Source organism: Mus caroli, chromosome 4 (genome assembly GCF_900094665.2).
Source record: "Mus caroli chromosome 4, CAROLI_EIJ_v1.1, whole genome shotgun sequence".
Lineage (NCBI taxonomy): Eukaryota > Metazoa > Chordata > Mammalia > Rodentia > Muridae > Mus > Mus caroli.
Window position 1 is genome coordinate 133,729,441 of NC_034573.1, and position 12,014 is coordinate 133,741,454.

The following is a 12,014-nucleotide window of genomic DNA, read 5'->3' on the forward strand; positions in this document are numbered from 1 at the left end:
TACTACAGAGCAATTTTGATAAAAACTGCATGGTACTGGTATAGCAACAGACAAGTAGATCAATGGAATAGAATAGAAGACCCAGAAATGAACCCACACACCTATGTTCACTTTATCTTTGACAAGGGATCTAAAACCATCCAGTGGAAAAAAGACAGCATTTTCAATAAATGGTCCTGGCAGAACTGGGGGTTATCATGTAGAAGAATTCGAATTGGTCCATTCCTATCTCCTTGTACTAAGGTCAAATCTTAGTGGATCAAGGAACTCCACATAAACCTAGAGACAGTGAAACTTATAGAGGAGAAAGTGGGAGAAAGCCTGGAAGATGTGGGCATGGGGGAAAAATTCCTGAATAGAACAGCAATGGCTTGTGCTGTAAGATCAAGAATGGACAAATATGATTTCATAAAATTGCAAAACTTCTGTAAGGCAAAAGACACCGTCAATAAGACATAAAGGCCACCAACAGNTTGGGAAAGGATCTTTTCCTATCCTAAATCAGATAGGGGACTAATATCCAGTATATATATAAAGAATTTAAGAAGGTGGACTCCAGAAAATTAAATAACCCCATTAAAAATGGGACTCAGTTCTAAACAAAGAATTCTTATTGTTAATGCCGAATGACTCAGAAGCACCTGAAAAAAAATTTCAACATCCTTAATTATCAGGGAAATGCAACTCAAAACAACCCTAAGATTCCACCTCACACAAGTCAGAATGGCTAAGATCAAAAATTCAGGTGACAGCAGATGCTTGTAAGGAATGGGGGAAAAAATAACACTCCTCCATTGTTGGTAGGATTTCAAGCTTGTACATCTACCCTGGAAATCAGTCTGGCTATTCCTCAGAAAATTGGACTTAATTCTACTGGATGATCCCGCAATACCTCTTCTGGGCATATATCCAGAAGATGTTCCAACCAGTAAGAAGGACACATGCTCTCCTATGTTCGTAGCAGCCTTATATATAATAGCCAGAACCAGGAAAGAACCCAGATGCCCCTCAACAGAGGAATGGATACAGAAAATGTGGTACATTTACACAATGGAGTACTACTCAGCTATTAAAAAGAATGAATTTATNAANTTCCTAGGCAAATNGATGGACCTGGAGGGCATCATTCTGAGTGAGGTAACCCAATCACAAAAGAACTCACATGATATGTACTCATTGATAAGTGGATATTAGCCCAGAAACTTAGAATACACAAGATATAAGATCCAATTTTTAAAACACATTAAACTCAAGAAGAAAGAAGCCCAAAGTGTGGACATTTTGCCCCTTCTTAGAATTGGGAACAAAACACCCATGGAAGGAGTTGTAGAGACAAAGTTTGGAGCTGACACAAAAGGATGTACCATCTAGAGACTGACATACCCAGGGATTCATCCCATAATCAGCCTCCAAACGCTGACACCATTGCATACACTAGCAAGATTTTGCTGAAAGGACCCTGATATAGCTGTCTCTTTTGATGCTATTTTTGGGGCTAGCAAACACATAAGTGGATGCTCACAGTCAGCTATTGGATGGATCACAGGGCCCCCAATGGAGGAGCTAGAGAAAGTACCCAAGGAGCTAAAAGAATCTGCAACCCTATAGGTGGAACAATATGAACTAACCAAATTCCTTGGAGCTCATGTCTCTAGCTGCATATGTATCAGAAGATGGCCTAGTCGGCCATTAGTGGAACGAGAGGCCCATTGGTCTTGCAAAATTTATTTGCCTAAGTACAGGGGAATGCCAGGGCCAAGAAGTAGGAGGTGTGGGGGAGAGGAGTGGGGAGGAGGGCATCGGGGACTTTGGGATATCATTGGAAATGTAAATGAAGAAAATACCTAATTTTAAAAAAGGATAAAAAAACCCAAACATTCGTTCTGTTAGTCCTGGTCTTTTATTCTTGGGTCCAGAGTTAGAGAAAGGATTGAAGGAGGTGAAGGGCTTTGCAACCCCATCAGAAGAACAACAATATCAACTAACCAGACAACTCAGTGCTTGCAGAGACTTAACCACCAACCAAAGTGTACAAAGTCATGGAATGACCCATGACTCCAGTCAAGGATGGCCTTGTTAGGCAACAGTGTTAGGAGCGGTCCTTGGGCCTGTGAAGACTCAATGCTCCAGTGTATGGGAATGCCATGGTGGGGAGGCTGGAGTGTGTGTGTGTGTGTGTGTGTGCTCTGTGTGTGTGTGTGTGTGTGTGTGTGTGTGTTTGTATAGGAGCACTCTCATAGAATCAGGGAGAGGAAGGTCAGAATCACAGGTTATCAGAGGGGAAACCAGGACAGGGGATAATATTTGAAATCTAAATAAATAAATTATCCTATAAAAAAGAAATTGTAATGACTAATGAATGCTACTTACATTTGTTTTGTGTGTGTCTTTCTCTTCTATTAGTTCTAGTCATATGAAATTATTTATTGTGTTTTCTTGAGTATACTTAGACTCATTTTGTTGGAGTTTTCCTTTTAGTATCCTTTGTAGGGTTGGGTAATGGAAAGGTATTGTCATGGTATATCTTGATTTCTCCATCTATGGTGATTAAATGTTTTGCTAGGTATAGTAGTTTAGGCTGATACCTGAAGTCTTTTAGGGTCTGCAAGACGTCTGTCGAGGTCCTTCTATAATTTAATGTCTCGGGAGAAAGTGCATGTTATTGTGATAGCTCGCCTTTATGTTACTTGGCCTTTATCCTTTGCAGGTTTTAAAATTCTATCTCCATTCTATATATTTAGTGTTTTGATTATCATATAATGTGAGGAATTTCTTCTCTTGTCCAATCTGTTTGGTGTTGTGTAAGCTTCTTGTATTTTTTAATAGGCATTTATTTCTTTAGGTTAAGGGAAGTTTCTTCCATGATTTTGTTGAAGACATTTTCTGGGCCTTTAAGCTGGGAATCTTTCTTCTATTCCTATTATCCTTAGGTTTAGTCTTTTCAGTGTCCTAGATTTCCTGGATGTTGTGTTTGATGAATATTTTAGATTTTTGCATTTTCTTTGACACATATATTAGTTTCTTCAATCATATGTTCTAAACTTGAGATTTTCCCTTTCATCTCCTGTATTCTGTTTGATGATGCTTATGTCAGTAATTTGTGTTCCCTTTCTTATGTTTCACATCTCCAGGGTCACCCCAGTTTTTGTTTTCTATATTGCTCCTGTTCCCTTTTCATAACTTGAACAATTTTTTACATACCTTTCCCTGTTTAATTGCATCTTCCTTTATTTCTTTGTATTAATTACCTTCTTCTTTTATTACCTCTACCTATTTGAATGTTTTTTTCTATATTTCCTTAAGGGATTTAGTCATATAATCTTCAAAAAACTATATAATCTTCATAAGATTGGGTTTAAGATCCTCTACTTGTGCTCCAGTTTCATTTGTATTTCCAGCATTTGTTTTTATCGGAATAGAAGGGCTCTGGCAATGCCATATAGCCATAGGTTGCAATGATTGTGTTCTTGTGCTGCCTGTTATGCACGTGGCTTCCCCTGGTGTTGGTCAGATAATCCTCATGGCATCTGGTGGATCAGCTGGTGTAGCGGGTAGATTCCATTAGACTGAGTGGTCTGACAGGGTTCGTAAGTGCTTGGTTTGGGGCCCCTGAAAGTTTCCAGAAGGATGCAGGATGATCTTGCAGTCCCAGAAGACATCTCAAGTCCAGGGGGCAAGGACAGAACTAGATAATGTGGCTCCAGCCTCCACTTCTTCTAGCCATCATGAATGTTATTATTCATGTGTCCTTGTATTAGGTTTTTATGATTGGATAGGTTTACTTGGATAGGCAGAAGAGTACCCTTTTAGAGGCAAACAGGATGGGGATGGGAAAAGGAGCTGCAGAAAGGAGACCCAGAAGGGAGTCATTTGAAATGTAAATAAATAAAATAAATGAAGACAATTTGCCTTTGTTATGGGATATTTTTTCTCCATCTATTACAATTGAAATCTTGTGGGTACACCAGTATGGCATGGCATCTGTGGACTTTTAGAATCTGCAAGATGTCTGTTCAAGCCCTTTTGTCTTTATGATCTTGAGTATTCATATATAACTTTTATAGGTATGCCTTTCTGTGTTATTTGGCCTGTTTGTCTTCCAGATTTTAACAGTCTTTCTTTGGTATTTGTTTTTGTTTTTATTTTTGTTTTTGTTTTTTGTTTTTTTTTACATTTAGAGTTTTTTACTTACGTGGCAGTAGGTCTTTCTTTTCTGGTCAAGTCAATTTTGTGTTCTATATATTTATATGAATTTCATTCTTTAAGTTATGGACATTTTCTTCTATGATCTTGTTGAAAGTATTTTCTAGCAATTTGAGCTGAGCATATTACCTTTCTTCCATACTGATTCTTTGAGATTTCTTCCTTTCAAAGTGTCCAAATTTCCTGGAAATTTTGTGTCAGGAAATTTCTTTAAACAGCGTATCAATTCCTTCTATCATATCTTTTACTCCTGAGATCTTCTTGTCCATTTCTCATGTTTTGTTACTGATACTTCATCTGTAGTGGATATTATGTCTCTGGTTTATGTTTTCCTCCTTTCTTTAATTTCCATTTTCAATTATTAGTCAATTTTCTTTATTTCCTTCACACCTTTTCTAGTATTTTCCTGCATTTCTTTAATGGATTCATTCATTTCTTCTTTAAAGGCCTTTATCATATTCATAAATTTAGCTCATATATATTGCTTCATCTCATTACAGTATTCTGGATGGTTGTAATAAGATAGCTGGACTCTGTCGGTACAATATTGCACTGACTGTTGTTGATTGTGTTCTTACCTTGGCATCCAGATATCTATGTTTGAGGTTACTATAGTTTTAGTTGGTGGTTTCTGAGTTCTTCTTTGCTAGATGGGTAATATGGGGATTTTCCCCCCTTGGTTTCTATTTCTTCTCTGGTCTTCTGTAGTCAGTTCAGGTGATCAGTGATTCTTTAAGTCCAACATGGGGTCTCCACTACGGTTTTTCTTGAGTGAATTACCACTAGAGTTTTGGCTGCCAGTGTTACTTAGGGTGTTCCTAGAACTGCTTGGCCTCTGGGAAGGCAGTACTCTTCTGACAAAGATATGGNCCTGAACAGGAAGTCCAGGNTATGGGAAACAAGACCAGGGTATGNGAANCAGTTTGGACCTATTGGGTCTACTTTAAGGGGAATGTGCAGACAGAGGTCAGGGTTTTACATGGGGTTGCTGGTGCCAGCATCATCTCAAGGAAAGTAGCCATTGTTGTTGGCCTGAATATGGAGCCAATGGGCAAGGGTGTAAAGCACAAGGGTATATGTGCTTTAAAAAGAGGTGGTGGAAAGAGGTGGCTGGAAAATGAAATGTAGTCCTATGAAAGTATACACTATATTCTAAACATCTAGGCTGTCATTTCAGTTTTCAAAAGTTTATGAAGAAATGTTCTCAATATGTAAATATGACTGGCCTGGAAGTTGTTATGTAGACCTTGATGTGTCATATAATATCTAGGTCCATTGATCTCTTTGCTATTCCTGTTGTAAAATTGAAATTAAAAATGTGCACACTAGGAATTTCTAATTATTTGTTTGTCTTTCTTTCTGGTGGTTTGTTTGTTTGCAGAGACTAGACTCAGTGAAATGATAATAACATTTGTGACACCTGACTCACAAATTATTCTGGATTAAAGCCCAGTCTTTTTCTGAAATAACCAGAAATCTCTGTCTGTCCTGAAACTTTATATGTATTTCAGCCTGGCCTCAAATTCATAGAGACCTCTCTGCTTCTGCATTCCTGATGTTCATATTAAAGTCATAGGTGATCCTTCTAGGCTTTGCTCCCATTCTTGATTTCCTTAAATTTATCCACTGTGCTGACTAGATTTATCTGAAGCAGCCCATTTCTGACAGGAATCCAAGGGTGCTGTCTCTCTTCTAACACAGTTTTAAAATTGTTTTGAAAAATAGTTTTGGAAAACCCAGTCTGGCTGTAACCTTGCTAGATAGCCAAAGTTGTGCTTTAATTTCTGATCCTCATGCCACAAATGCTTGAATTCTGGGATGACAGGCATATCTAAAGGTATCCAGTTTATGCAATGCTGGAGAAAGTGACCCTTGAGTTTGTAATAGTTTTTCAAAAACTCTTCCTCCTCTATTACATAATTATAATGATTGCCTATCATTAATACATGCAAGCCATCCTCTTGCCTCAATCTTTTGAGTAACTAACATAGCAGATGATGGACAGGCATCCCAAATTAGGTATTCTATATTTCAGAACAGATTTCACTGTTGTAACAAGATGTTTCTACAAGTTTCTCTGAAGATGTTTTCCAGGAGGTTTGGTTTGGATGTCCAAACTATCAAAGATAGAGTAACACCAATGTGCCTTACACTGAGAATTATGTGGGACACAGGCGAATATACCTCAGCCTGGTGGGTTGACTCCAAACTCCCATCCTACTAGGAAGCAGGCTGATGTAGGAGGATTCATGAGAGTTGGTGTTTGAAATCAATATAACACATGGAAAGTGACTGTGTCTCATAGATACATCAAAGACTAAGTAAAGAAGTAGCAACTAAATAGATAATACAGTGTAGGCCATGGAATTAATAAATTTGCTCTTCCAGTTCAAGTCTCCGGTACTTTGTTTTTCAAAAAAGGAACGTCATCCATTTAGACAGCAAACAAAATATATTTATTATTTAGTAGGACTCAGGCCTCTAATAAAATGGCAGTTTTTGGTTTGCAGGTAGATCTGGAATGGAGATTTATGAGGGACATGTGTCTCACTGCTTCAGAAAGAGAAGTCTCTGGGAGTTGAGAATCTGAAACTCACTGCCTGGTCCTGAGTTTAATTTATTGTTAACAGCCCTCACTACATGTAGATCACATGATGCCACTGGGATTCTCCATCAGATCTAGAATTATTAGACAGAAGATAGGCTCAAATTCAGAATCTCTTAAGAAGAAGTGGATGAAGACATTTGTTTTGATTTTTTTTTTTTTTTTTTTTGGTTTTTTGAGACAGGGTTTCTCTGTATAGCCCTGGCTGTACTGGAACTCACTTTGTAGACCAGGCTGGCCTCGAACTCAGAAATCCNCCTGCCTCTGCCTCCCGAGTGCTGGGATTAAAGGCGTGCGCCACCACGCCCTGCACTTTTTTTTTTTTTAAGATTTATTTATTTATTATATGTAAGTACACTGTAGCTGTCTTCAGACACTCCAGAAGAGGGCGCCAGATCTCTTTACGGATGGTTGTGAGCCACCATGTGGTTGCTGGGATTTGTTTTGAATTTATAGGCAGTCTTTTTTATTTATTTATTTTTATTATTATTATTATTATTATTATTATTATTATTATTATTATTATTATTAATCATTACCTTTTCCAGACAGGATTTCTCTGTGGCTGTCTTGGAAATCATTCTGTAGACCAGGCTGGCCTTGTACTCAGAAATCTGCCTACCTCTGCCTCCCAAATGCTGGGATTAAAGGTGTGCGCCACCACTGACTTGCTGTGTTTTTTATTTTTATCTTTCATTGTTTTTGTTGTTGTCGTCATTTCAGAAAAGGCCTCTAAAGACTACTAAATTAGCCCTGGCTAGAACTCACTACTTAGATTAGGCTGACCCCAACTCATTGAAATCTCTATGTGTCTTCCTGCAGAGTAATGGGACTAAAGCATCTGCTGTCACACCTAGCATGTAAGGTAGTTTCAAATCCATTTGATCAACTTTCATTCTTTTCCCTTTTTCTTTATCTTTTTGACATAGATCTTTATTTCTATTCAGGTTATACCTAAATATCCATGTGTGTTTTGCAGTTGAAAATGCCTTCATTTTTTTTTATTTATGTATCAGCCTCATTTATATATATGGTATTACCTAATTTTAGAGTATTTCACATTATTTCTCTAAAAATCCTCTGTACCCATATCTCTATTTAAAGTGGTAAAATTTTACAACACTCTCATTTACCTAATTTTAGACTTTAAAACAATGCAATGTGCATGAAAACATAGAACCAGGCTCATTAAACCCTCACAGCTCTCTGTGTTCTGCCTTACCACCAAAACTTAGCTTCTGATTGGTTGCTTGTGTCCCAAACTGATGTTGCCTGGGATTATATTTATTATCTCCATTGTTAGAGTTCCCTTTCTGAAAACCAAAAAAAAAAATTCACACTATCCTGAATGCTCAGAGGCCCATTCAATGTAATATTCCCCCACAGCAGACTCCTAGTTATTTATTCACTCATGTATTAGTAAATTCAGAGTGGTGCTATGTCTTTATTTACTTATTCGGGAAGATGTTTTATTTGTTTGTTTTTGTTTTTTGACACATAGTTTTTATATGCATATTAATTTGAAACTCCTACTCTCACAAATCCTCCTAAATCTGTGATGGGACAGTAGCCAGCCTGAAAAGAGCAAATGTGGCCCTGGCAGACCCTTTCCTTGTTCCTAATCCTTGTGCCTGGCTGAAAACCATTAGATTACATTTCTAAATGTAGCACCCAAGATCCGTTCCTTTATTTGGTACTTCCTTTTCTTGAGTATCACTACCAGTGTAGCACTTTTAAGACTAGCAATGAGAAGTCTCTTTAGGCTTATGTAATTTTCCACCCCAATTAAAATTAAAATAATTTATTCTCACATGGGGTTTAACTTTCACCTCTATAACATGACTTTGACCTATAGGTTAGGTATTCTGTCTCTATCTATCCAGAAGTAGTATGTTGATCCTTTCATGCTCCTAAGCTCAAATATCCCTTTACCCTCTCCCTTGTTCTTTTCCCCTTCTGCTTTGTCTTCTACCTCCTGTCATTGTTTCTTATCACTTGTCCTTTGTCCCTCTGAGGCATATAGATCTCCTTTGTGCTGAGATCTTGGGTTTGATTGTATCTCAGGCAGACTCTACATAATAGGTCATCCAGAGTCCACTCAGAAACATCTTTCATTCTCTATGGGCATCCCTCCAGAAAACTCATGGATTTAAATTGTCTCAGACTATTCATAGAATCTCATAAAGAACATCTTNGTACATTTCTTATTAAAAAAGAGAACTGCCAGTTGTGGTTGTGCACATATTTAATATCAGCTCACCAGAACTCTACAGAGGAAAATAAGACCCATAACAAGCAAGTCAGACAGAGCTCCATGGAATCAGATCCAGACACAGTAGCCAGGCTGGATGATGAAGAGATGGACTAAACTGAGTAAAGAGATTATAAATTCCATAGAGAAATCCTCTTCTCCACAGCCTGCTGCGAGTCACCTCAATATCTTAAAGATGCTGCACTACACATGAAGGTTGGGAGACCTCCATGAGGACCAGTCACTGGGAATCAGGATGGTGTTAGGACATATTTCTCTGATGAAGTAAAACTCTTCTTACCTAATATATAAACTGTTCTTGAAGTGTAAAGACCTAGATAGCTTAAGGTCACATCTTGTCTTTCTCACTTTGATATCAGATCTCTGAGTGTTTATATGTTGCAAATAATGCTTCCAGCTGAGTTTAAATACAAGGACATAGTTCCTGAAATGTGACTGTCTTGGTATTCACTTGGTCCTCCTATTCTTGACTGCTGAAGAGACCTGTGTTCTCCATATATCACTCAGTTGTTATGTGAATGTACTACATACAAATTTGTTTTACAAAACTTGAGCACTTTTTGCAGCCCCATGCTTTGGGTTCCATTTATGAGACCTGTTCATTAGATGCAAGGAAATGCTCAAATATGACACTGACTTAATTATGGTGATGAGGAATGAAGAAACCAGACACAGGTACATAAATACTGTGAATTATTAGGCTCTGTGTTTTTATAGAGATATATCACTAATGCAGAAAGTCATTACATTTATTGTATGCAGTCCACAGAGGGGAACAATATCCTCATGGATGTATGCCTCTATGGTAACACACTACACAACTACAAAAATTCTAGAGGAGAAAGAGTGATTGACACTTTTTGCAGATGCAACATTCGTTCACCATCTCACAGGAGGATCTTGCCTTTAGTGTGTCTCAGACATTAAGGTGATTGATATATACATACTCCTTCCAGCAACATATAATAACTTAAAATTTTATCAATCCCCAATACTAAGCTTCCATTTCTACATTCCACAGTTAATCCAACAGAAAGTATTTTTCAAAAAAGCAATGTTGTGTCTCCAGATTATAAACATAGGACCCACCACAGTTATAGCATTGGGTTGTAGCAAAAGTGACCTCCTTGGGCTGTCTTTTGGCCCTGAGTATATTCAGGAGCTCAGGACAAAACTTTTCTAATCTGTGTGATAGTATTATATCTCTGCTATCATAGCACTCCAGAGGGGCAGAATACAGCTCATGAGTTAGCTGGCTAAGCTTGGATGTGTGGTATAGAATTTTTTTTTCAGGAAAAGCAGAGAGAGTTCATTGTCATAGAAATTGACTTCAGTGACTTGTTAACACTGACTTATGGCAGGCAGTAGGCTGTTGAACTGAGATTCTCCCATTTCACATGACTTCAATATCAGGCCTTCCAGAGTATGTCTAACTCTCTCAAGGAGAAACCCAAGAGGCTCAAGGAGTAAATGACTTAAAGGTATATTACTACGGTCCAGACATTTGAGCTCCAAAATATTCAGGCAGTAGGGCAGGTAATCCAAGTCTGACTGTAAGAGGTAACAGTCAGTGATGCAAAGTATCTCGAAGGGCTTTTTCAGGCACCTGGAGAGAGAAGAAATGTTTGCTTTCAGGCAAATGGTATTGAAAAGGGTGGATTGGATTAGCAGGTAAGCAGATGACATTCTCCAAAACTTATTCTGACTATACATTGAAGTCAACCCCACCCTGGACATGGCCTTCTGTTGTCTGCTCACAAAACTCAGACCATTCTAGTCAATATCCTGTCAATATCAACATGATTCAGGACCTGGCAGGAAAGCACACCAATGGATATATCAGGCCAACTTGGTGCATGTAGGAAGAACTACCTACTTCAAATAAAATTCAACTACTTCCTATTGCTATTTTTAGATGTTCTCAGAGGTCCTGTTCCTCCAATATCCATGATCCTGCCTTCACCATGAAATCCAGTGNTGCATATTTCTCATCTACTCAACCTGTTTCTGGACTCAAAACATGAGCAACGAGGGCAATGATTATGCCTGGTCATATATNTCTTATCTCAGAGCCCATCTTCTCTCATATGCTATGTTTCTAATATTGCTAGTTTATGGTGGCCAGACCATTATGGACTCCCTAGCTTGCAAAAATAAAAATAACCAAACAAAGGAAAGAGAAAATCAAAGAAAAACTATGTGCTTTCTGTGGTCTACTAGATCCCCTCAGTCCTTACATACCTGAGACATTCTTTCAGGTTGCCTTCTATAAAAGGGACATCATTTATACAGAGTTTCTTGAGATGGTNGTGTGTGGGAAGTTGAGATATCAATGTGATCACTTTCTCCTCATCAAGATTTCTAGATTCACCCATACTGACAGTACCTTTGATTTCATCTAGTTTGAGTGTAATAAGATTGTTTATCTGTTTCAGGTAAGGGTTAAGAAAATCCAAATCTTCCAGGCAAAGACAACATAACTCCAGCTCTTGTATACANTCTGCATGTACAATTTTGAAGATTTCTATAACTGTGGTGTTGGTTAAGCCCTGAATCTTCAGCTTTCTACAACATAGATGAATAGAATCTTTTCTCTGATGGGCCCACTGCAACAAGTATGTAGCACATTCACCAAGACTGCCCTCCATGAGTTTGAGATGAGTTATCACCTTCAATTCTTTCTTCACCCTACAGTCAGGCTGTTTCTGTTCCATGAACTCTGATAAGCCATCAACTTCATGGGATCCAGGTCATATTCCATGCAAACCATAGTCTGTATTCTTCCATTTGATCTCTTTGAGTTTGCACCTAATGTGGGAGAAATGAGTAAAATTTTCAGTAGGTAAGTGATGACATATACTATAGTCTTAATTTTTTCACATTTCACACTTCAGCTTTTTCTTTTAAAACTTTGCTTATTCCTGTGCCTAGAAT

At 38.0% G+C, this 12,014-nt stretch overlaps 1 pseudogene; it reads right to left on the reverse strand.

The window, feature by feature from the left end:
* Nucleotides 1–10,174: 10,174 nt before the first annotated feature.
* On the reverse strand, nt 10,175–11,881 carry LOC110293497 (annotated as a pseudogene).
* Between the last annotated feature and the right edge of the window lie 133 nt (nt 11,882–12,014).